This window comes from Anser cygnoides, chromosome 17 (assembly GCF_040182565.1).
Source record: "Anser cygnoides isolate HZ-2024a breed goose chromosome 17, Taihu_goose_T2T_genome, whole genome shotgun sequence".
NCBI lineage: Eukaryota > Metazoa > Chordata > Aves > Anseriformes > Anatidae > Anser > Anser cygnoides.
This window is the reverse complement of record NC_089889.1, coordinates 8,876,104-8,900,017: the sequence shown is the minus strand read 5'-3', so window position 1 is coordinate 8,900,017 and position 23,914 is coordinate 8,876,104. Positions and strand designations below refer to the sequence as shown.

General features: G+C 44.9%; 1 protein-coding gene across 4 annotated transcripts in view; it reads left to right on the top strand.

The window, feature by feature from the left end:
• The window catches only part of TBX1 (T-box transcription factor 1), a 183,297-nt gene that overhangs the window by 12,069 nt on the left and 147,314 nt on the right, over positions 1-23,914 (top strand). For 2 of the 4 annotated variants that reach the window (XM_066979132.1, XM_066979131.1), the window contains exons 2-4: positions 14,934-15,086; positions 15,365-15,504; positions 22,667-22,950. The gene's annotated coding sequence lies outside the window, so the exon portion shown is untranslated. The remainder of the gene's footprint in view (positions 1-14,933; positions 15,087-15,364; positions 15,505-22,666; positions 22,951-23,914) is intronic. The other 2 variants (XM_066979133.1, XM_066979130.1) reach the window with 1 other exon arrangement.

The following is a 23,914-nucleotide window of genomic DNA, read 5'->3' as shown; positions in this document are numbered from 1 at the left end:
GGCCTTTCCTGGCACGGGTGCAGAATCAGGACAGTCCCTGTATGGCTTTCCTTCTCCTCTTGGCATCTCCCTGGAGGCCTTGTCAGCCCTTGATGGGCCTGTCATCCAGCTCACTCAACAACTGACATGCCTGGAGGATGCAGCCGTCCCTGCTGACAACAGCTTTGTTTCCCATGTGATGGATGGCTTTGTGGCCAAAGCCTCACCATTGTCCGCTCGCCTGTGGCCTTGCTTCAGTGATTCTTATCTCTGCCCTGGGTATCCACTCCCTGCAGCGAAGGTGAGCAGTCGCCGATGTTGTGCCTTCTCTCTGGGTGCCTCTCCTGGATCGGGGTTGGGGGGAAGGACAACGGGCATCCTCTTGAGGTTGAGTGAAGCCAAGCTGTGCTGTTTGCCTGGGCCTGTGTGGCATTCAGCTCTTATCAGCGACGGGAAGGCAGATACGAAGGATTCTTTTCCTTAGTCAAACAGTTGGCTGTATAGGCAGCGTGGAAGCGCTTGTGTAATTACCATTCTCTGGCTCTCACACCCCTATCTTGTAAATCACCAATCCATCACAGCCCTCCTCCTTGTATTGTTCTATAATTAACTGGACAAACTACAGGAGCATTGTCATAGTTCCCCATTTACAGAGGAGGGACAAAGGCTTGAAGGAGGATTTTAGTCCCCTTCAGCTTTTTTCCTCCTCTCTTGAACTCTTTTTTTCTCTATCTTCTGATCCATCTTATGACTCTAAAGATGTCTCACCTGCTTCTTTGAATAAGCACTTATTTGCAAACCCATGATCATCACAGGAGTGGCCACAGAAGGACAGACAAAAGGATTTTTACTCCTCTTGTTCCACTGCAGATGTGTGCACATGTGCTCAATGCACTCCCCAGTGCGATGAGTAGCTCAGTTCTTCTGAGCTGTTTTTAAATTATTTCCCATCACAGGTTTTGGTTAGTGAATCTAGTTTCTTGTCTGTAGGCCAGGTGAGTGAGACTGCTGGGCAATGAGTAGAGTTGGTTAAACTCTGCAGGAGATGAAGGCAGAAGAGTTAACTGAAACTTTCCCTAAACTGGGATATGTTACTTTGTTTTTTGGCTGTTCCCATCAGCCTTTGGAGAGGGTATCCTGCTCCGTTGCCCGGGGAGAGAATACTGGGATGTGGATCAGGAGAACTGGGCTGAACTTCTGCTCTTGCTGCTCAGTCTGGTTTCCCCTTCTTCCTCTCTTGCCTGTGTGAGGGATTTCATCTCTTCAGGGTGTTTCTCTCATGTTGGCGTAAAGCACCTGGCATGCTGTGGCCCTTTATTTGAACTGGAAGCTTTAGACACTGGAGCACTACAAATAATAATGCTTTATAGACCCTTTGTTCTCTTCCTCTGCAAATTTCCAGGAAAGGTCACAGCTCTCACGGCTGCTGCTTTAACAGCAGAATTTAGTCCTTTGTGTCAATGGTGTCTTGCAGCCAGCTTTGCTGACCCTGTGGGCAGCTCTCAGAGCACATTTTGGCTCAGAGACTAAAAATCTACTTTTCCTCCTTATTTGAGGTGTCAGGTAAGTCAGTTGGATGCAATTTATGTCTCTGTCTTCTGCTAGGCCAGATCTTTTAATAAAAACCAACAAAGTTGCTTATTTAACCTCCATCTCTAAAATCCTCATTTCCAGCTCTTACGAGCTGTGTAAATGAGACCTGTCCATCCCATGGAAACTCCGGAGGAGTGACCTAAAGCTGACCTCCAAGCCATGGGGCACCTCTTAGCGCTACCCGCATCCCAGTGACCTGGTCACCTGTATTAATATCTGAGCACATTGGGTTCCCTCTTGTGAGGCCAGTGAAGCACAGGGTATCTAAGCTCTGCTTGGAAAAAGCCTTTGTCACTTCAGCACATTTGAATGGAAAGGGGAAGACCTGTTCATGTTTATTTTACAGCCCCTTTTATTGACTTGATTTATAGCCCGAGGCTGCGAGTTAATTGAGGTCTAGTCCAGGAGACGGCACCTGTGAAGGGGAGGTGCTGCTAGTGCCACCAAAGGGAGAGATCACGGGGAAGTGCTTTTATAAAGCAATATTTATTGTGAGCTCCAGCCCGTGCTCTGTGACAGCGAGCAGTGCTCTTGCCACCAAAACTGGTCATCTGTGCTCAGGGAGCATCCTTAGCTCACTGTGGGTGGCAAGGACTGGGGGCAGAGGTTAACCAAGAGAAGGTGCTTCTTCTTGGCGTGCCCTTTATTAAAGTGTCCTTCTGCCTGTCTCTTGTGGGCGAAACCTAGTCACCTGTATAAGTGCGACTGTCATCGCCCTCTGTAATGGAGCCCTGACAGTTGTTCCCATAGCCTGAAAGCAGTTGCCTTTCAGTGCACACCGCCTGGGCCTGCAGAGCAGATGCCAAGACCTGTTCTCTTTTGCTGCATGCCACACTTCAGGTGCAGATGAATATAGTTATATTTGCATGCAGAGTGTGTGGTGAGACAGGCAAGGAAGCAGGGCTCTCAGACAAGTCAGCTGGCTCCAAGACAGTGCTGGGAAAGGGCCTCTTCAGCCCAGTGCCACCTTAATGAACAAAGAGGAAATAACTGCTGTGGCTGGCCAAGGGCTAAGCCTGCCGTAAATTGGTGGATCTCTCTAGAGGGGCTGGTTCACTCCTTTCTATGTGGGAAACAACATTGTGGCTGTGGGGTTTTGCAAAACCCCTTGTGAAGGTGCCCTGAGCCAGCTCTGACTGCTCCTGAGCAGCTGGGGACAAGAACAGACTGGAGCTGAAGGAAGCCATAATCTCTGCTTGTTAGTTTGAGCTGCTGGGGCCTGAAATCTGTGTATCGTCCCTACTGAAGCTTTGCTAAAGGAGTATTTCCATCCTGTAAAAAGCCCTGATAGACCAGGGAGAAAGTTACAAAGCCTTCTCCTGCTAGGATGGCTCTGCCACAAATGCCCCTGTTTCCTTGCAGCTATTTACAGCATGCCTTTATGATAAATAGTGCCGTGCAGCCACTGTTTCCTTCCCAAGGAGACCCTTTCTTGTTCTAGAAGGGCCCTTTTCACCTGGCTTATTGCCGGGAGTGCAAAGTGAGTAGATAAAGGTACTGCCAGATGAACCAGGCGGCTTCCTTCCCCTCCCAGGCTTGAGTGGAGCAGGTACCATGGCTTCATTCCTAGCACCGTCACTCCTTGGATGCCTGGTTCAGTAAATTCCAAGTGAATGGGGTGGGACAGCCATATGCTGAATGCGTGGAAATCAAAAGAAGGCGGGCTTGTTGAATGACGAATGTCCCCACGTCCTTACATCCCAATGCTACAGGAAGGGATCAGCTAGCCCATCTCTCTCCTTCCACATGCTGCTATCTGAAAGCTTGGCTGGGTTTCTAGGGAGAGACAATATCCTTTTTCAGATGAACTGATACAGCCAGGAAAAGCAGAAAAGCTTTGAATGCATGAGCTTGACTTAAAATCTGAATACAATCTCAGTAAGCTTTTTTATCTGTAGGATGTGCAGTCTCATTTCTGGGCCTCAGAGGAATAGTTTGAGGATTACTTCCTTTGTCTTGCACATACCAAATCCCCTTTGCTCCAGGAAGCCCTGTCCTCAAGGAAGACACATCTCACAGATGCCCCACGTTCTTTGGGCCGTATTTGTACTTGCTCTGCAGCCCTGTGATCAAGTTGCTCCTTGTTTTGTTTTTGTTTGTTTTAAACTCCTTTAGGATGCTTTTCTGAGGAGTCCCTTTAGAAACTGGCCTTGCTGGAAATGAGAATGGATTTCGTAACTTAGAATTTGTCTGAATGGTGGAAAGAAATGCTGAGATCAACCAGGCCAGCGCAAGCAGAGCATATTGATCTTGGCGTATTGCTGCACTGGCTCTTTCCCTACCCCAGAGGAGAGGTCCAGAGTTCGAAGGCTGACACACCTTTTGCAAAGAGCCCCTGTTCCTCTCTCCTTGTCCCCTTCATCAGCTTGGGGGGGAAGCTGCCCTGCCAGGCACAGCAGCAGTCCCCAGGCACCTCCCGGCTGCTTCTCCCAGCTGACAATGAAAAACAGAGCCCACGGGAGGCTGCAGGAGGCTGCTGCTGGGCAAGGCAGCCCAATGTGTCCCTGCGGAGCTGAACCTCCCAAATTCTCGGCTGGTCGGCTCACTGGAGCTCTGCGGCAGGGATCCATGTGCCTAATTCATCACCAGCTGACACGGACAGGAAATAAAAAGAGCAATTTACCCTCCATTTCTCTTGTGCAATGAGCCTTTTTCGTTAAGCCATCAGCCGCTTTATTTTTTGCCATCAGAGTGGCCATAGCACGGATTGTTTTCTTCTGTTTCTGGTCATCGCTTGAACTTTCAGGGCACTTGTTTAGACCTAACCAGATAATTCAATCCCCTCTTTCACTCCAAACAAACAGAGTGCTCGTGGGCTGTGCTGCTCTTCCCCTGTCCTATTGTAGTGCAGCAACGGAGGGGCTGAGGCACTTCAGTACGTGCTGAGGGGGCTGTTCCCTGAAAACAAACCCAAACTGAGTGGTTTGGGACACGGCTTCAGCTCAGCCCTGTCCTTGCTGACTGGGGAGGGGCTGGGAGCAGCGGGAATGCTGGTGTTTAGGATGGCTCTTGCAAGTCGTCCCTCGTGTGATTTTGTGGCGCGTGTTGTCCCTTTGCTGCAGGGAACCTGGCCAAGCTGAGGAGCGGGAGGAAGTTTGCTTTGCCGAAGGGTGGGCTGGAGATGATTGTTGTATCTGAGGCCACGGGCTGGCAGAGAGCAGGGGCCTTCTTCCCCCTTGCTGCTCCCACCAGGCTCATCCTCCTCCCGTTGGTCGGCAGAGGGCACCCACAACTTGGAGAGTCCTTGGGATGCACTTGCTCGGCTCTTTCAAACAGCGAGCAGGGGAGGAAAACGGGACGTCCTGCGGGGGGGTGGATTTCTGCCCTTTGGGTGCCAACTTCTCCCAGCCAGACCTTCCCCTCCGGCTGCTCCTCGCAGCCAGCAGGGCTGGGGGAATGGCCCCGGGGGCTGCTCCACAAAAATGTCACCGAATCCTGCTGCCTGCCTCAGACATACGCGGCTGTCCCCGCTCATCTCTGCTGCCAGTGACCGAGGCAAAGGTTGTTGTTGACAGGGTCAGTGGCTGGATCAGAAATAATAGGTGCATGGGGAGCGACTGCTGCTTCTGCCTTTCCTTTCCTTCACGATTCAGGTGGTCTGGAAATGCTTTGCAGGGAATATATCTCAGGGTGCAGCTCTTCTGCATTTCACCCCTTGTGATCAAGAGCCAGGCAGTTTAAGAGTTAGTGCTGCCTATGTTAGAGCTTCCTACGAAACCTTCACTGGGCTTTTTCAGACTCTGCTCCAAATTCAACTAGAAAAGCAACAGAGGCTTGAAAGATACAGTAGAGCCATTCCTTGGAGGTTTCTTTTCACACATGGAGATGTGGAAAAGAATCCCTATTACAAGCTATTTCTTTCCAGTCCTCTGGAAAATTCCTGAAGCAGTGCAAACACAATGTAAGTGACATTGAGATACATTGCCTGAATAAAACCAGGAACATTTGGCTCAGTGTTGGAAAAGGCAGACAAATTTGTATCTGTATTTAATCGCTGTTGACACTGCCATGCAATTTAATTTGCATAGGTAGAGAATCTTCCTACCAGCCAGTACAGAACTGTTTATCTTAAATTCATTAATTTTATATAAATGCTGGATATCACTAGATGTGCTTTTCCAAAACTGAATGAAAGAGGCTTCTGTAAACTGCAAAAGACAACAGTGCTTCTGGAAAATTGTAGAGCCAGTAGGCTGGCAGCTTTGTAGTGTGGTCTGTATAGATCTGTTGGATGTAGCTCAAACCATGAATGTGTTTGTGGATGGCGTACGGGACACGAGAACCAATCACAGGTGGTTTAGGTTAAGGTAAATTTCTCTGCCGTGATTTAATTTCATGTAAGTTCCCCAGAACAGCTTTGTTTGATCAGGAGAGCAGGCCTGACATTCATATCTTCAGTACGGCACCAGCGAAGTCTGTCTATACCTCTCTTCAACTCTTAACTTACCATTTTTATTTTTGGGATCGACTGTCCCAGAACAACGTAGGTTCTTCCCTCATTACTGCCCTGATTTCTTTGATCTCCACACAGTTGTCACTGAACAGGTCGCCTATACTGTGGAAAGTTAAATAATCCAAAGCTTCATGCTTTGGATTTGGCTGGTGAAGAGCATGTGAGCTCAGAGCTGATATTTTCTTTTGGCACCTGCTGTTCATCTACATCTGGCTATTGCTAAACCTCTGACACAGGAAAGTGGTTTCAGCCTTCTGGGTTGGAGTTAATGTTTAGATTTTACAATTTCTTCTTCATGGAAAATCCTGGTGTAGGAAAAGATTTCCAGGAAATGGTATTTCTTCTAGTGCAACCTGGAAAGAAATAGTAGCATACTACCTTTGTGAAAACTGTGTTTGCCTCCCAAGTGAGACTACTATATAAGGTGCCTTTTACAAGGTAAATACTTCCCAGGATGTGATGCTGTCAAAGCAGATGGTCCTTTGGACTCTTGCTGTAAAACAGACTTACTGGATTTATTAGTACACGGTTTAATGCTCTACACACCAGGATCCTTTGGGTGACATTTTTTAATCACAGTTCAACTCAAGACTGTGCTAAAAACTCAAAGGATGCTTTGCTTTTACCATCATCATTTTAAATGCTGAAGGTTGTCTTGGCTTTATTACAGTTGCAGGAATTTTTTGGTTTAGGTGTTTTAATTTGGCTGTCTCAACTGAATGCCAAAGGGAGGTTGTGAAAACGCTCGTTTGATGTCCTCATGCTGTCCTGTTTTCACAAGTGGCTGTGCTAGGGGATGGACTTGTTACACAGGAATGACAACAAGAGCTAAGATATTACACGTTCTGCAGAAACAAGGAATCAAGAAGGATGAATTCTCAACTCCATTGCACTTGGTAGCGTTCCACAGGAGTCATTCTAGTTTGTATGGGCACTCCAATCTTAGAGTGGATATTGCAAAAGAGGAGTTAAGACTATGTAAGATTTTCTTCTGGTTCTGTCTGATTCCCTGGAGCTGTGATCTGCCAGGTACAACAGATGCAAGGCTTTGGGGAAATTTTGAATCAAATGCTGTGAACCCTGTGGCTTCCAATAGTGTATTTCTTGGGAGAAATGTCTTCTCTGCTGGCCTAGGATTGATGGGGTTTGGGGTTGTTTTATGCCCAACGCAAAGAGTTCTACGTTCAGTTTTACCCAGCTTAAAACAATCTGTGTTTGTTTAAAATGGTGCTGCTGATACAACAGAGGGTAGGGAATGCAGAGCACTGGCCCAAAGAGAAGCCCCAAAACGAGGGCACTGCCCCAGAGGGACTGTGGGGAGCGAGGGCAGAGAGGGGGAAACAGCCCACACAGCTAATTGAAAGCGCATCTTCCCGTCAGTCATGGGGCTTGCCCATCAATCATTCTGGCACCAACAGGATCTGACATCAGTGGGGAATTAAATAAACTCCTCTCTCTTTAGGGACCTGCTGATGGAAACCCACAGGGGGGAAGTGAACAGGGAAGAGCAGGAAGCATGTGCGTGGGGGAAGAACAGTCTTGGCGGTCCCCTGGGATGGTGCAAGTCTGTGTCTTTCCTCTTTCTCACACCATCATGTACGGTTGAAGGGATTTTTCAGTGAGTCCCCGAAAAGGTGGATTTAAAGCTGCTAACAGGCTAGACTCACCTCAGTTTAAATAAACAAATTGCAATAACAGTATCCGATGGTGAGTGCCCTGAAAGCTGAGTGATGCTCTGTGCAGCTGAAAGGCTGTTTTCACCTTTGGGTGGAATCAGTGCTGTTGGACTGCAGTAACTGAGAGGTGAGCCTGGACCAGAGTGTCAGAGCAAAACAGTGGGAAGAGAAAGTGGAGTAGAGCAAAGGCTTACAAGTCAAGACCCGGGTTTCTATCCTGCTGTGGATCTGTATCTACAGTAAATTAGGATTTGATGTGAATTGGAATATTACATATTGGATCTGGCTGAACGCGGGGGTTCTGTGCAGACGTGGTGACTTGTTTCTCCACTGGCAGGGCTCTCACCAGTCAGTCGGCTGAAGTGGGTACGCGTTTGTGTGCGCACGTGTGCTTGTGCAGAGGACTGCGGAGCAGCTGGAAACCATTCGGGCACTGACAAGTCCCCTGATGGACCTCTACTGACATGGAGCGGCTTTGGTTTCAGGAAAGCCAAAGGGAACCTGTCACTAATTAGACACACAGCTAATTAACGAGAAGCAAACAAAGAGCAGCAGCTTGTGTTTTGGGAAAGCTCAGCCTTAGTAGCCAAGGACGTCTGCTCCTCCCTTTCAAACCATTTCAAAAACAAACAGAGCGGGAGAGACTTGCATTTCAAAGGAAGGCAAACACAGCCAACCTCAGAAAGCCTTCCAGAAGGGACGCCCAAAAGTGGGATTTAGCAGTGAAAGGAGAAAGGGCTCTCCAGGTGTAATGAGACCTTCCCTGTCCCTAGACTGGGGCCCTCTGAATCCCCAGTGTGCATCTCTTATCCATTAGCTTTTAATTTGTCTTTCTTCAAATAAACACTCCTGTTAAAATTTTGGGTGGGTGGATGGGGAAGAAAGGCAGGTGTGGAAACACGAGCTGCCATTTTGTGCTTTGCTGCTCCCCCAGTCTTAGAGGTGTGTAGTATTTCAATTTAAAAACTTTTTGTACACATTTTTATTGCTGTTGTATGATGTTTTGTTATCATAGGGTTGGCTGGAAGGATAGGTCAGTAATGTAAATAGGTTAAAATTACCTAGAACATGTAAACAGATGCCACAGAGTGGATCATGCTCTGGCTGAGTGCTAATATCTTTTATACGGGAAGTGTGCTTTCAGGACAGGAGGAATTCAAATCTGTAATCCCAGTTATGAGTCCTCCTATGACCCCGAGACAGCTTGCTTAGGGCCTGATCCTCCAATGAGTCCTGTCTGGGTCCCAAGTCCTGCCCAGAGCAATACTTTTTGACTGCCTCCAAATACACCAGTGGTTGCAGCATTTGTTAGCTGAGGTTTGCAAAGTGCTTTGAACATGAAACACAGTAAGAACGCCAAGTTATATTTGCTGTATTTCCTAGGCCACGCATGTAATGAGGGGAGAATCTCAGCTTTCAAAAATCAAGGCAGTTTCTAGCCCTCTTCATCATACCAAGAAATAAATAAAAATCTGTAAAACACAACTCAAGGCTCAGAAAGTAGGGGGCAAATTTAAAATAAAACAACAACCCAACCTGCCACGTTATGCTATTTTAATACTAGTCTCATGGTTTGGGGGACTAAATCATAAACTTGGGTTTGACACTATATGAGTATGCCTTAAATATTTATTAAAATAAGATGTGTTGTGATCTTCCTGTACATTCAATATAAAAATTAAGTCTTTATCACAACTGTCTAATGTGGAAATTCAGCACAGCATTTGTCCTCAGATCAGCCTAGCAGCATCTCTTTGTCTATTTTCTTCTTACGCCTTGGAGGAAGGATGGTATTCCCGGTTAGAGAAAAGGCTGGGAGTGGAGGGTTCAGTGCCACTGTTGTCAATAGCTTCCTGAATGAGCATCCTGTGGTCCTGCTGGGATCACAGTCCCCAGCTGCAGAGTGGAGCAAGGGAGACCTCCCTGCTTCCATGGGATGCTGCTGTGTTTAGCTCAGGAGTATTTGTAAAGCACTCAGCTCCTGGAGCAGGAGGAGTTACCAGAGCACCTGGCATTACACTGCACTAGTAGATCACCACATGCATTCCCATTAGATGCCATTTTTGTTCAGCATTCATCTGGCTTTGCTGTTTTATGGCCTGACTTGAAACTGCCTTATACTCTGCTATCAGCATGGGTGTTTATTGCTGGCAGTGGACCTGTTCAAAGAACAAACAAAGCCACAGCAGGATTCCTTCTGATATTATTTTGGCTCAGGTCTCAAATATGTACCAGAAATTAAAAAAATAAAAAAAAGAGAAAAAAAAAGAAAGAAAAGAAAAAAGAAGTCAATGGCTTCGGGTTACAACAAGTAAGGAGCATAGCAACTTTTCCAGATGCAGACTGATTTCACTGTGCCCCTCCCCAGGAATATCCTTAGCTTCTGTGAACGGGTTATTGGAGGCAGATACATGAACCACTTGATAAAGAAAACATTGTGTGACACTTCAATGCATCCTTCTGGGATGCTGCTTAGCTTTTTTATTACCGGGACACTGCAAAAACCCAGCAAGGTACAAAGCAGGGTAAGAAGATAATGAGAATTTTCTGTCCAGTCTCTGCATGCTGACTGAGGGCTGTTTCAGATGGCATCGGGTTTCTTTAGCCTACTCAGAGCTTGAAAATATGCCCTTGATTTCAGCCCACAGGAACGTGGGCTTGTGCTGCTTTATTGTCTAATGGATCTTTCACTTGATCTCCTCATACAAACACGTTGAGCATGTGCTTGGGTCACTTAGAGAAAACTGAACCCAGCTCATGTTCTTAGAGTGTAATCCCTTAATATTGATTACTGTGTTGCACAGGGGCAACAGGTAACAAAATCCATGTGGATTCAGGCTGGCAGCTGATCGTCCCACACGCACAGTTCAGCTGGTGAGCTGCTTGCACTGTTGGGGCTGCTTTGCCTAATCGCTTGCCGCTGATGTATGAAACACATTAATATGTTGGGATAGAAATACCGGATTGCAGCAGTTGTTCATGTGAAGTGAACAGATGCAATGGAGGATTGTACGATGGCCTGCAATCCTCTTTAGATTTATCTTGTAGGCAGCTCATGTTTATCTTTTGCCAGCTCATGTTAGACCAGAGTATGGTAACCTTTAAGCCAGTGCTTGAGAAAAGTATTTTGTGAAATGAAAGCAAGCAACTAATTATAAAATGTAAGGGGGCTGATCTAATTATTTCTAAAACCAGATTTCCACTGAGCAGAGCAACCCTTGGATTAAATTTCACGTGAGGTTAGGGCCATGTCCTCTGTTTCCTGGCATTTTTCTCGGCTCAGTGGAAGCCCCATGCTCCCCTGTGGCTTTTGCCACTTGTATGCAATTTGTAACTGTATGCAGTTTGTAATTGAAGTGATTTTCAGGGAATACAGCATATGCTCGAATCAAATGATAATTAGGAGTCTCAAGACCTGTTGTAGTTTGAGGCTGATTTCTAAATATAAAGTATCCTGAGATGATCTGTAATGTCTGAGTGTCTCCTTGGTTCTGTTTAATGGGTGCTCAAATGCTGGAGGTGTGAATCACAGGAGCACAGACTAATGGGAACCCTTACAAACACTTGGGTCAGGATGAGTGACTGGTTAAAGGTATGGTCTAGTGCTTGGTGATTGCTGGCTATAAAGGGGTATCTTGCAGGGGAAGGGTAGGAGATGTCAGCTGGCTTTCTACTCTGCCTCCAAATATAGTAAGTGCAGATTTTACACCCAGATGAGTAGAGCTGCACATACAATACTGCTCATGCAATCACCATGCACTAGAGTATGAAGGTGCAATCCAGGATACTTAGGGGAGATGTGTCCCTTAAGATCACTGTATCATGTCACTCCCAACAACAACAAAAAAAGAGAGAGAGAGAGAGAGAGAGAGAGAGAGAGAGAGAGAGAGAGATGCTCTGAGGTTCATCTTACACGAAGCATTTGCTAGTTCTCTACTGTTTGATAATTAAGAGTATTTTTGTTACAAGAGTTCTACACGTACTCTTTAAATGAGCCCACATTTTCTAAAAGTTGTGTTCCCAGCAAAAAAACTCATATGCTTTTGACACTTTCATTTCCAAGCTAGACACTCTGAGATTGGATTTTTCACAGCAATTTTATCTGGAGTTGTTTTGGCATGAATTTCAAACCTGAATGCACCAGTATCCTTAGGCTATCTCGAGGATCTGATCTAAGAGGCATCTTCACACTTACCCTAAAAGGCTGGAGACTGTGTGCGCTGTTAGCTCATTTAAGACCTACAGGTTTGTGGCTTGCACTTGCAGGTCACTACGGATCCCTTACAAGCTAGTGAAAAAATGACCTTGAGTGTAATGCCAAATGCTGCTGAGAATCACTGTATCCGTCTGGATACTCATGGCTTACACTTTATAATTGTGGTTTCTTTTAATGATCGTTTCCAAGATGGTCTCAGGAACAAAGTGGTTCCAACATGACAGTAAGTGATCAAAATGTAACACACTGGAAGGGCTTGTATAAATGGCATTTAAGGCTGACATGTTGGGAAGCTGGTATGTTTGTTGTTGCTTAGGATATGACTTACTCATTGTTAATCATTAGTACACTATTAGCTTTAGCTAGCTCTTAACTCATTTCTATTACATTCAGTGTGTAATATTTGGATCTTCATCCAGACTTAAACTTTCCCCCTCTTCTGACCCCCTCCAATGGGGATAGATTATGACAAGGTTTTTTCCTGGTTCACATTCTAACTTTGAGCTGTTTAAAAGCTTCACTTGTCCAGATGCCTAGGGAGAAAGGAAGTAAGTCACCAGCCAGCTGGCCATCTCGGCTACCCCCAACATAAAAAGGGTCACTAGATCTCATCTGTTGATTCTGGCATCAACCCCCCTTAGGGATTTAGTCTTTTAGCTAACCAATTTTCAATCTAGAGAGCAGGAATTTCTCCATGTTTCTGGGCAAAAGCCTTCTTTGCCCAGATTTATACAGAGAAATTGTGCCACTTTTTTACTATTTCCTGAGCAGAGCAGTTATGGGCAAGCATTCCTTTAGATTTTGTCCTATTTGAGACATTTGCAAGATAAATACATACTGCCAGTGTTGCAAATGGAGAATTTGCGTCTCTCTGCATGTTCCCTTTCTCCCTGCTTCTTTCAAGCTTTGGCAGGTGTGGTCATACCAGGAGATTTGGTGTCTAAGTGACCTGGTTTACATGAGAGCAGCCCCATTGCTGGACATTCAAAGACTCTCATTTCTGCAGCTGCAGTCATGTTTAGAAGCTGCTTTTTGATACTTTGGTTCCACTGTCCCTAAATCCTATTTTTCATACTTTATTCAGATAATCATAGTCAGGGGCACAGATTACAAGGATTTAAGTAGCTACCTTACAAAATGTTAGAAGAACTCAGTGGGACATTTAGAACTCCAATGATGTTGGAGAGAGCTGGAAGCAGAATACAGGAGGTGGATTTTGTCCTGGTAGGGTGTTGATAATTCCTGGTAGAAATCAAAATGAAGGACAGTGGGGTTGGTTTTGGATGGAAAGTGGCTTTGCATGAAGAGAATCTTTCTCCAGTCACAGGTTAACGTCAGAAGTTTCTTGCTTTCTGGAGGCCGTTACCTTTCCTGTTCTGCTTGCTGCCTGGGAAATGTGTTTGCAGACGCTTGCTCTCCTGAAGATACACCACCTGGACGCAGACTTGCTTAGGCCCACAGGGCAAGCCGGGCTCTGAGGGAGATCCCAGGAGTGGTTGGCAGTGCAGCCGGGGTAATCATCTGCCCAAGGAGTCCAGCACTGCCCCCAGACCGCACTCCACTGCACCTTTGTGCCATGCCAGCTTGCCTATGAGTTAGTAGGACCAGGATGTGAGAGCTAGCAGAGCCCTGGGCCAGTTGTTCCCTGCTGACAACACTTCTTGCTCCTGAACTTGGGGATCAAAGCCCTGCTCCCAGGTGAGCGGGCCAGCAGCACTTTCTTTCCTCGCTGTCTTGATGCTCAAGATCGTTTATAACATCTCCTGTTGGCTATGACATCTCCTGATATGTACATCTCATCCAATGTCTTGAACCTTTCTGAGTTTTGTCCCTGACTGCTCATGCAACTCTTTCATGCTCATCAGCACTGCTGATGCCCTGGTGCCTGCTTTCTGTCTGCTGCCCATGCCTGGAGACAGGGATGCACCAGCCCCAGGAGTTGCCAACAGATTAAAGCTGCAGCAGTCGCCAAACTCTGAGGCAGAAGGTTTCACCCATTGGTGCAGGTATCAAGTTCCTCATTCAAAGCCTGACAGCTGAAAATCTTGATTTACCAGTGCTGCCAGCTCAGCAGTGCACTTGGGCATGTGCTTAGCATTGACATTGTCCTCGGAGGGCCTTAATTACATGCTCCAACAATTTTCTCTACATCTGTGCCTACGGATGGCACAAATGACTGTACCACACACACCAGTGCTTTGGACAAATGGCTCTACTAGATGGGAAGGAATGGGAAGTCTGTGAATCTTATAATAACCTTTAATCAGCAGCAGGGTGGGGAAGGAAAGAACACTTGAATGATTTTTACATTAGCTTAAGTAAAACCATGTGAATTGATTAGGTTTCTTGCAACAGAACAATAGCTGGGTTTGCTGCTGGAATTCTGATGTTTCCCAAGCAATCTCTATGGCAGCAAATACAGCAGGACTGTGGTCAGGTGTGAGCATGCACACAGCCTGGATAAAGAAAGTATAGGTTGCAGGATCTGCTATTCAAATGTTCACCATGAACAATGTCAAGGAGTCCAGAACGCTGGAGATTCTTCTCCTTTTCTTGAAATGTAGAAACCCTTTTCTTACGGGGATGAGAAAGACCAAACACTTAAGTGTATACTGCTGTACACTGTGCATTAAGCATGATAAACACCCCCAGTTGGAGCTCATTTATATTCCTTGCCCAGGTTGCGCCTTTTCTAATGAAAAATGTAACCAAAACTCACAAGATTACCTTGAGTAAGTGGAGAAGAGACTGTGTTTATCCTTGCATGGGGTGCAAAGATGAGGAAGCCATTCCCCAGTGACAGCATTGCTTTAGGTTCAGTCATTTTTCTTCCTATTACCTTGATCACATGTTTACCTTGTACATGTCTACAGCATAGATTAACTCCTCTTCACATGCCGGGTGCCTCCAGCAGGATGCAAGCTGTGGAGGTGCTCTTGCCGGGTTTTAAGTGCAGCTATCGAGTGTGTGATGCAGGAGGAGTCATTTCATTGCGCCTCTTTGTCTCTTCCTGTAGTGAGTCCACTCTGCACCAGTGATGCCTCAGGAGGATGATAACTGCAGGGTCTCTGACACGCTGAAATTCCCTTCAAGTGCCCTCCTTCTCCCACTGCCGGTTGGCTCTGAGATAGCTGTAGCAGATACTATCCAGCGAGATCCATCTAACAAGGCACGTCCTTTTATCCTGTTATTCCACAACATCCTTGTATATTGCTAAACAGTTGTTATTGTCTTCTCCACTGAAAACCAGACATTTATAAAGAACTTGCTGGAACTTGCATTTTGCCTTCTGAAGTTTGATGAATGTCAGGCTACCCCCTAGTGTTTCCTTCCAGAATATCAGGGCATGTGGGATACAAGGGATGTTTCTTCTCCCTCACTATCTTCTGTGTGGCAGATACTGCTTCAAAGAGGTTCACAAAAATAATCCTCCTTTTTTTCTTATAGGTCAGCTGCTTTCCTTCAAAGAATGTAAAGCTGCAGTCAGATATAATTCAAAGTAGCTCCTCATTTTGATCAGCCTCAACATTTTGACCAGCCCACTGGAGTTTTATGTACATTCCAGGCATATTCAGATGACCTGATAGGTTGGTTAATGTAATGCAAATATCAAATGCTTGCATGTTTACTGTGGTGTCCTGGTTATTTCTAGTTCTTCAAAATACCTGATGATCCTTTGGGTTGTATTAGCAGCTAGGAGCCCCAGAATTTTATTTTCCTGCAGCTAAACAAACATATCACAACCTACTTGTCAAGTACAGCACGTGCTTCTTGGTGTGTAGAGTCTAAGTACTTACGGAAATCATCTGTTTGCTCTTTACTCAGAGAAGATACTCTGAGAAGTTTTGCTCGGTGCTGTCCCTTTCTATAGCCAAAGGGAGATTGTTTGCTTGTCCTTCCCAGAAAAGGATCTCACTTTAAACCTGTAATTTTTTCTAATTCACCGATATCCATATGAATTTTTCAAGACAGTGTGATGATTATGTGGCAATGAGGATTTCCATTTTTGTTGCAGAAGGCTTTTTGCCAATTTTTTTAAGCCTTAAGAGAAATTTTTTTGCAGGGGCTTGGTAAGAAAATGTTCTTTATTGTTTCAACATGTCTTGGGACAAATACAAACTGGTCCTGAGGCAAGACAGTATTCAGAATTAAATTAATTCTCTTAAATATGTTATTCCAAGATACTATTGATATTGATGTGTTTCCCAGAGTGTGCATGGAACTGCTGGCTGTGTCCCCTCTTTTAATTGATATTGCCTTATTCACTAAAAGTGACAGTGGAATTTTCCCTTGATTTTATTCCCTTCTGACAGTAGCCTGGAGATAATATATTCTATATACTTGGTATTTATTCTGCTGATTGTATTTTGTAAGCTTGGATTCACCTAGCCCATACAGCAGTATATTATTATCACTGGGCTCAGTGCATTAATCCGAAGTGACAAGGCGCAGTGGTGCTTGAGCTTACCAGCACGTGGAAGAGGTGAGTGACTCGCCAGGTGCCAAGAGGTGAGTGGCAGGAGGAGACTGTAGGGCTGCCCCGCTGGCTCAGAGCACCCCGTGCCCTGCACTACACGTCCTTCTGCTGAGCTGCGCTTGTGCTGCAGAGTAGCACCTGGGGCTTAGCATCCCTTGCTGGTTAATCTCTGGGCTCTGTGTGTGCAGCTCGGATTCCTCAAAAGCACAAAGCACTGAGGAACCCCGGGCTCTGCCAGTGTATGGGAGAGAAAAACACACAGATACCTAGGAAGAGAAAAGAGGTGTCTGGAAGAGCAAGAAGAGAGGCTGGGAAGTTTCCAGGAGGCAGTTCCAGGCTTGCTAACGTGTATTCTCCAGTGTGCCAAATAGCTCTGTAGAAGTCTATGGTTGCAGCAAGGGCTGCTAACAGATATGGCTTGTGGCTCTATTCACCTGCAATGCACAAATGTGGTACGAGGTGCTGCTTTGTAAATTGGATTACAGGACTGGGAAGGTTTGTTTGTTGTGCACTGCCAAGTCCCAGCTTTTCACTCTCTTTGCCTAGAGCGGGGAAACTGTTCTGGGGGGACAGTGCAAGTCAACTACAAGGGTGCTTGCTCCATGAAGCGCTGAATCCTGACCCAGCCGCAGGTGGGAGTCTGGCAGGATGAAGTGATGGGGAGGAGAAGGTTAGCTGTGCGAGTTTAGTCGTCTGCGTCTAGAGGAACACAGCTCTCTGGATGGGCATTTGCAGATTGATGGAGCTAGATAAGCATCGGTGAAGATGAGTAACGATGCCACACAAGGTGAAGGAAAACTGCTTCCAGGATCGTGAGCTGTAAGAACACTGAAAATAATGTCAGAAGTGGTGTCTCTTCCAGCCCTGTAGGTATCTGGCAGTAAAAATGTATTGATTAGCTGACATTCTTGCTAACAAATGCTAACAAAGACAGCCCGTAATAGACTATTTTTGTACTGAATCATGGCTTGTACATTGGAGACTCCTGGAAAGAAATTCTCAAAGCCTCATGTTCATGTGGGCCCTGCTCAGATTTTTCCAGCTGAATTTCTCTTACCTGGAAGGGCAAGCGGGGACAGCACTTCCTTCTTCTGCCACTCGGAAATAGGGGTCTACTCTTTTCTCTGCAACCCCCTGGCTCTGCACTTCCTGCTCTAGCTCTTCTGTCTTTAGTGGCCTCTGTGGAATATACAAGCTTGTGTGTCAAAGGAGTGCCTTTTCCTGGCACTTCCTCTGTTTGATCTGTTAATGCTTGCTTGTGCTCAGGTGTCACAAACCCCAGTGACCTAATGAGTGGTCACATTGCACTGCTGTGGGCCCCACTCATCGCTGTGCACCAGGAGCAGCAGGTCTGCTCTCCGGGCACAGCTGGGGCTGAAGGAAAGAACCAGAGAGAAGTGAGGACAGGAGTGTTGTAACTTTCCTCCTGCCATGTGGCTCAGTGCGGCATGTTTGCTCTGAGTGGCGTCACGCAGAAGTGACCATGGAGCTCCTTTAATTCAGATTTTGTCTGTATCCATCTCTGGGTGACTGCAGATAAAAAGCTCTCGTACAGAAGTTGTCTTTAGAGGTTCTCTGACTTCTTTCATAGAAAAAGAAGAACTTGCTGTTGAGATGCACTTTTCTGTCAAAATTCTGGAGTATACAGCCAAATTCTGCAGCAGTTCTTCGAATTAAATCCCCACTGCAGTCACTCTTTACTCTATTAAGGGGTGTGAAATGGTTCCCTCTTATTCACGGCAGCAAAACTGCTTAATCCCTGGCTGCTCAGCTGATATTAATGCTAGTCTTTCATTTGCATTCAATACTGTTTTGACTTTAATTCCTCTGAGGGATCTGTCTCTTAAATGCCTGAAGTAAAAGCCCAATCCCTGTGTCAGGTGGGCTTCTGGTGTTTTGTGGGCTTGATGAGAAAAGCAGTTCTTTATGGAGAAGACAAATCAAAGCTGCTTTCTTGCCAGGTGTAGATGAATTGGATGGGTAGAGAAAAGTGGCTTTTTAATGCGGAGGTGTGTGTTAGCTTAAACAAACAAACAAGAAAAAGAACAACTAAATCTGGGCATGAATTATAGCCTGTTTTAGATTTCTGTGTGTCATGTTTTGAATTGAGCTGGAGTACCTATGGCTTTTTTAAATTGCATTTGAACAAAAGTAAATACAAAGAGAAAGAAACCAGGACAGCAAAAGCCTGCAGGAAATTCCTCTACTGTAAACAAAGTCACCTTATGATTGATGTGAATGTACAGCCCCTTGTAAACATGTCTGTTTACTTGCAGGAAACCAGAAAGAACCCACATTGGGTGCTGCTGATTTTATCTAGCTTTGCTTAAATGCTTTTGGCTTCCAGTAGTCACTCTAGAGAGAGTGCAGGAATGATGGCTGCTCCCTGGAAAACTCAAGTCCACTGTACTTTAAATTCTCTGGTAAATACTGCAAATGGGCAGAGCTGCATGGGAAATCTTGGTAATAGCATTTTGTGGCAATCCCGAACCTCAGTGCTGAAAGCTTATTAATAGTGGCTGTGAAGTATTAATCCTTTGCAAAGGAGCTCTACTTTTCAGTGCACCTGATGAGGGAATTTTATGCCAATAAAAATGTTGTAATAACCCAGATCCTACACCATGAGGTTCCTGTAGGCTCCCACCAAAAATTCGTTGTGCTAACATTGTCAGTGCTTCTGAGCCTGCCAAATACTGTGTTGATGGAAAACATTGTAATTGTTTGTGGGACACTTTGTTTTTATTTAAAGATTTGTTCCTGTCTGAGAGTGAAATCTTGTCTGTGCTGAAGTCCATCAGAAACTGGTTATGGCCTTCAATGGGGCTGCAAGTCATGGCGAGCAAAGCTGGATTTTTATGATGGATATTTCAGAGAAATGATGGGTGATACTCATTGTCTCCGCTGAAGATGTGACACATAGCTACTGCAGAGAAGCCCAACATTACAGAGACAAAGTGGAATACTTGGATGGTGATTTAGTTATAGTCTAGAAATCCCCCTTGCCAGCTGGTTGTAATCTGCCTCCCAGGGGTGAGCACGTTGCAGGGATCCTCCCAAAGACCTCGTTCTGCCTGTACACAGGCAGAGCTCTCACTGTTTTGCAAAGTTTTTTTTCCTCAAATAAAAATTGCAATTCTGAGATGCTCTCCATTCTGCAAACAATTACCAGTAGCAAAATGCATTAAAATCTGCAGATCTGTTGCCATGGGAAAATGTTACACCTGGGATTGTTCACAAAAATGTGTCTCTGGTTTGCAAAACGCCTTGCCATAGAGTGTTATATAGAGGCAAAACAGCGAGGGCAATGTTTTTTCCATTTGTGTATATGGATGTGGAATTTGAAAGAAGCTTTACAGATATTTTAGGCCAACAATCATGTTGTACCATAAAGCATCTAACAAGATGTTGGCCTAACAATATCTGTGCCTTACACATGGATCATTTTTCAATGAAAAGTATTTACGTGGGTAGGACTGTTCCCAGGCAGTGTTAGCCACGAAGACATTACTGCATCATGCTACAGATCAAGAACCAGTGCATGAAAGCAGGCTCCTGGAAGATGCCAGGACAGCTCTTTGGAACAGTGTCTCAGCAACCCTGCTCTGCTATGAGAAAGGAGTTTAGTCTCTTTCAATCAGTTACTAATCTACAAGAGGCTGTTTCTTCTCACCCGGTAACAACATTAGGAATCTTTGATAAGGGAACTTCTAGAAAATGTAAACAAACAAACAAGCAGACAAAAACCTTTGAAGAATATTAGCTAGATCATCCTTATCCTTAGCAGTTCCCACTATTTTGCTTGGTACAAAGTCCAAGTCTAAGTACTCCAATTCCAGGATCACCCATAACTATGTGTTTAGTGAGCAGACATCTGTGATGTCCAAAAATTTAGTTCAACATCTTGATTAAATGTGATATTTATCCACTCTTTGTGAAGACAATCAGACTCCCCCTACAATTATGTTTTCTTTTTTTGCTGCTTTTTGACTGTCTCTGAACAAGTTGTGATCAAGGTTGTCGTCTTGATTGGCTAGTTGAGAAAATGGTACTAATTGGTTCTACTTAGGAGTAGTAGTGTTTATAGACTGAGTTGAGATAAGAACAAAATTGGCTTAAAGTTGCAGCTTTATAAGGAAAGTCCAAGGCCTGAATATTGGCTCTGAGATGTCTGCCAGGCACAGGAGCCACATCAGCCATTCCTGGTTCCCTTCAGGGTAACGCCAGGTGTGAAATCCTGGCACTGCCGAAGTGGAAGATGTCAGTAAGAGCAATGAACTGAAAGTAAAAGGGGAGTTTGAGCTAAATACAGGGAAAATAATGCGCATCACAATTAATATAGATGATAGCCGATTAAACAGTTGTCTAGAGGCTGTTAGAGATTTCCTACTTAGAAGTCAAAGCCAAACTGAAGTCAAGGTCCGTGGGTGCAGGGTGAATTTGCTTTCTATGCTGAGACAGAACCAGACCCTCTGAGCAGGAGCCCCTCGGTTCTGCAGCAGTGCTGTTTCAGAGGCAGCATCCTCACCTAATTAGCCAGAAGTATGCTGTTTTCTGACTACCGGAGCTGCTGAGCAACCTTTTACCTTTTTAATCACGTCCTCTTTTGGTTTGTTATGCTGGAGAGGGCAGAATAAGAGGAGAATTTTTGCCAGACTGAGAACAAACATTGCCTCATGTGGGTGGTTTTATACCTTGGAGGCCAATCCCTCAACTTTCTGACTTGTTTGCCCCCTTCTTTATTTCTGATGGGAAAACAACCCAGCAGGATGTAAATCATGATGCAACTCTCTCCACCCCATGTAGAAGTGAGAAACTGGATCAGAAGGAGCTGTCACATGCGTGCAAAGAGAGCAAAGAGGAGAGACGGCAGAATGAATTTCTTCTTAATAAATTTGATGTGGAGACTGGGAGCGTGTTTATAAAACCTAACTGAGAGTAGAGGAGGGTTTGTATCTTTGTTTTTTTAAAGTGCAAAATCAGGGCTGCTTTATTGGACCCATGGGATTGGACAGTGTGTAGAAGGCCACCCATCTGGAAACCAGCTGATCGCTGCCGAAACTTTCTTCCCAGGCTCTGGCCCTTCTCTGACAGGGTGCTAGGGTTTTATGAGAGGCCGACAGCAAGCCTTTTACAGACCATAACTCCTTGTCTCAACAAAAATTGCTATAAATTAGCTGGAGAAAGGACCTGAGGGGATTGTCCCAATCTGGCTTGGGGTCTCAAGTCCAAAGTCAGCAATTTTAACAGAATAATCTGAGGTTTCAAATCAATTGTGTCTGGAAACAACCTTTATGGGAAATGGGTGAGTGGGAGGCAGCAGGCAGTAAAAGGGAGGCAGGGAGTGAGACGAGGTTATTTCTAGATGGTGAAAATGTAGACCATGTAAGTCTCTTTTCCCCAAAGACTTTCCAGGGTCTATAAAGGAAATCAGTCACAGTTCCTCAGGAGTCCTTATTTCCTTTGAGCATAAGGCAGCTTCTATACAGAACTTGGAATTGCTCTCTGAGCCTGAGCATTTAAAATTTTGTAAGCATTCAGAAGTTAAGCTTGGATATGATCTTCCCAGTGGTTCCATTTTTCATAACAACTTAAATCTAACACACTTTGAAGCAGTCCATTCCCATATGAAAGATGTGGCCAAAATTCTTTCTTATCCAAATAACTGATCTGATACTAGGCTTGTATACCATAGTGGGTTCACAGAAAACAGATAGTTTAGGATGGAAAGAGACTTTCTTGATTTATACATTGAACCCAGTAGATAACTGTCTGGTCCTGTTGTCTCTCCATGGAATATGGAATCAGGAGGATGATGCTACAGAAAGCAAGACAATGGAGGTTATGCTTTTCCAAAAAATTAAAAAAAGAAAAAAAAAGTTAAGAACAAGTTAAAACTTCAATCAGTTTTAAACATTTTGTTCGGGAAATTAAGTATATAATTTCATGTACTGTAGACAAGTAGTTGCCTATTAAATACCCAAACAGCGTTTCCAGGTAAGTAGGCTGGATACTTTCTAATTAAAACTATGCATACATTTGTTTTGGAACTTTTGAAAATATCAAAGAAATAGGAAAAAAAACCACCACCAATAACAAAACCAGCAAGAAACAGTATTATTTTAGTCATTTGCCATTAAAAAGGATTATGGAGCAATTTGCTTGGATTGAACAGAAAAATTGCCATAGCAAACTTTTGTGGTGTTCTGTCACATTTTATAGTAAACTGGGTGTGGTTTTACACAGATCTTATGATCTTGATTTTTGCTTTCTAGGGTGGCTGAGTGACTGAGCCAAATGGTTGGGGAAGAGGATGGAAACCACTTTGATGACTTATCTTGGAGGATATCTCTGAGATAATTGGGAAAATACTACTAGTAACCAGGGATAACTGCAAGAAGCACTGCTAAGCTGGAGGACAGAAGGAGAGGAACCAGCATCTTGCCTGGATGTTAGCACAGCTAATGGCCATGTCCTGCCTGGAAGAGACAGCAGATTACCAAAACACGATCATCAGGAAAGCGCTTGCTCGTCCTTTCAGACCCGAAGACAGCACCAGGTAGGCTGGAGAAGGCTTTGGATGGGGACACGGAGGGAATGGGGCTTTGGAACTGCTCTGTGAACTCTGTAGAGTTTTCTCAGTCATGTCATGGGGCGTTAGTCTGAACTTAGCCTGGTTTATGGCATGGCGAGGCCAGTCTGGTGTAAGCCACCCTTGTGGCGTTTGGATGTGCTAATTCTTGGGTTTGGCTTCGTATGAATCAGCCGTAACTGGGGCACATGGTTTTAGGATGCTTCTTTCCCCAGTCACAGCAGTAATGCCCATTCTGCTCTTAGCTAGAATGTGTTTCACTTGTGATTCCAAAGGCTGCTTGAACAGCAGTAATTAATGATTACCAGGTTCAAAAAAGAGTTTGGCTTATAGAGCAATGTGTCCAAAGACCCATCTAGAGCATAAACCAGACGGGCAATATCTCCATTTGGTGCTATCCTCATGTTACCTTTTGGGTATTCATATCTGTATGTGCTTCCGTGTGTGTAAGCGCATGGGACTGCATGCTTATGCTCTCTCTTCCACAAGCTACAGCTGAGGAAAGGCAGGGAGCGCACAGTCTTGGATATGCAGAAATTGCAGCAATTTGAATGTGGAGTAGGTTTCTTAAGCTATTCACAGGAACACTTGGGGACTTTCAAAATGTCAGAGAAAATACACACTTCCAGTGTGTGAAACGTGCTGGCAGAAAGCTTAGCACAAAATTCCAGAAAACAAAACAAAACTTTCACCAACTTCCACCAGCTGGAGCTGTTACTGTAGCTGCCAGTCTGCCTTGGTCAGAAATTACCTACTGCTGGTTGATCTGTAACGCTGCTTTGGTTGAAAGATATAGTGAAAGGGAACTCTTTATGTTCTCAAAATGTATTACATGTGAAAACTTTGAAATATATTTTTAATTTGAAACAAAACTGTTGAGAATCAGTTCTTTTGCTGTTTGCTTACATGCCAAGACCTCAGCTTTCTCTTG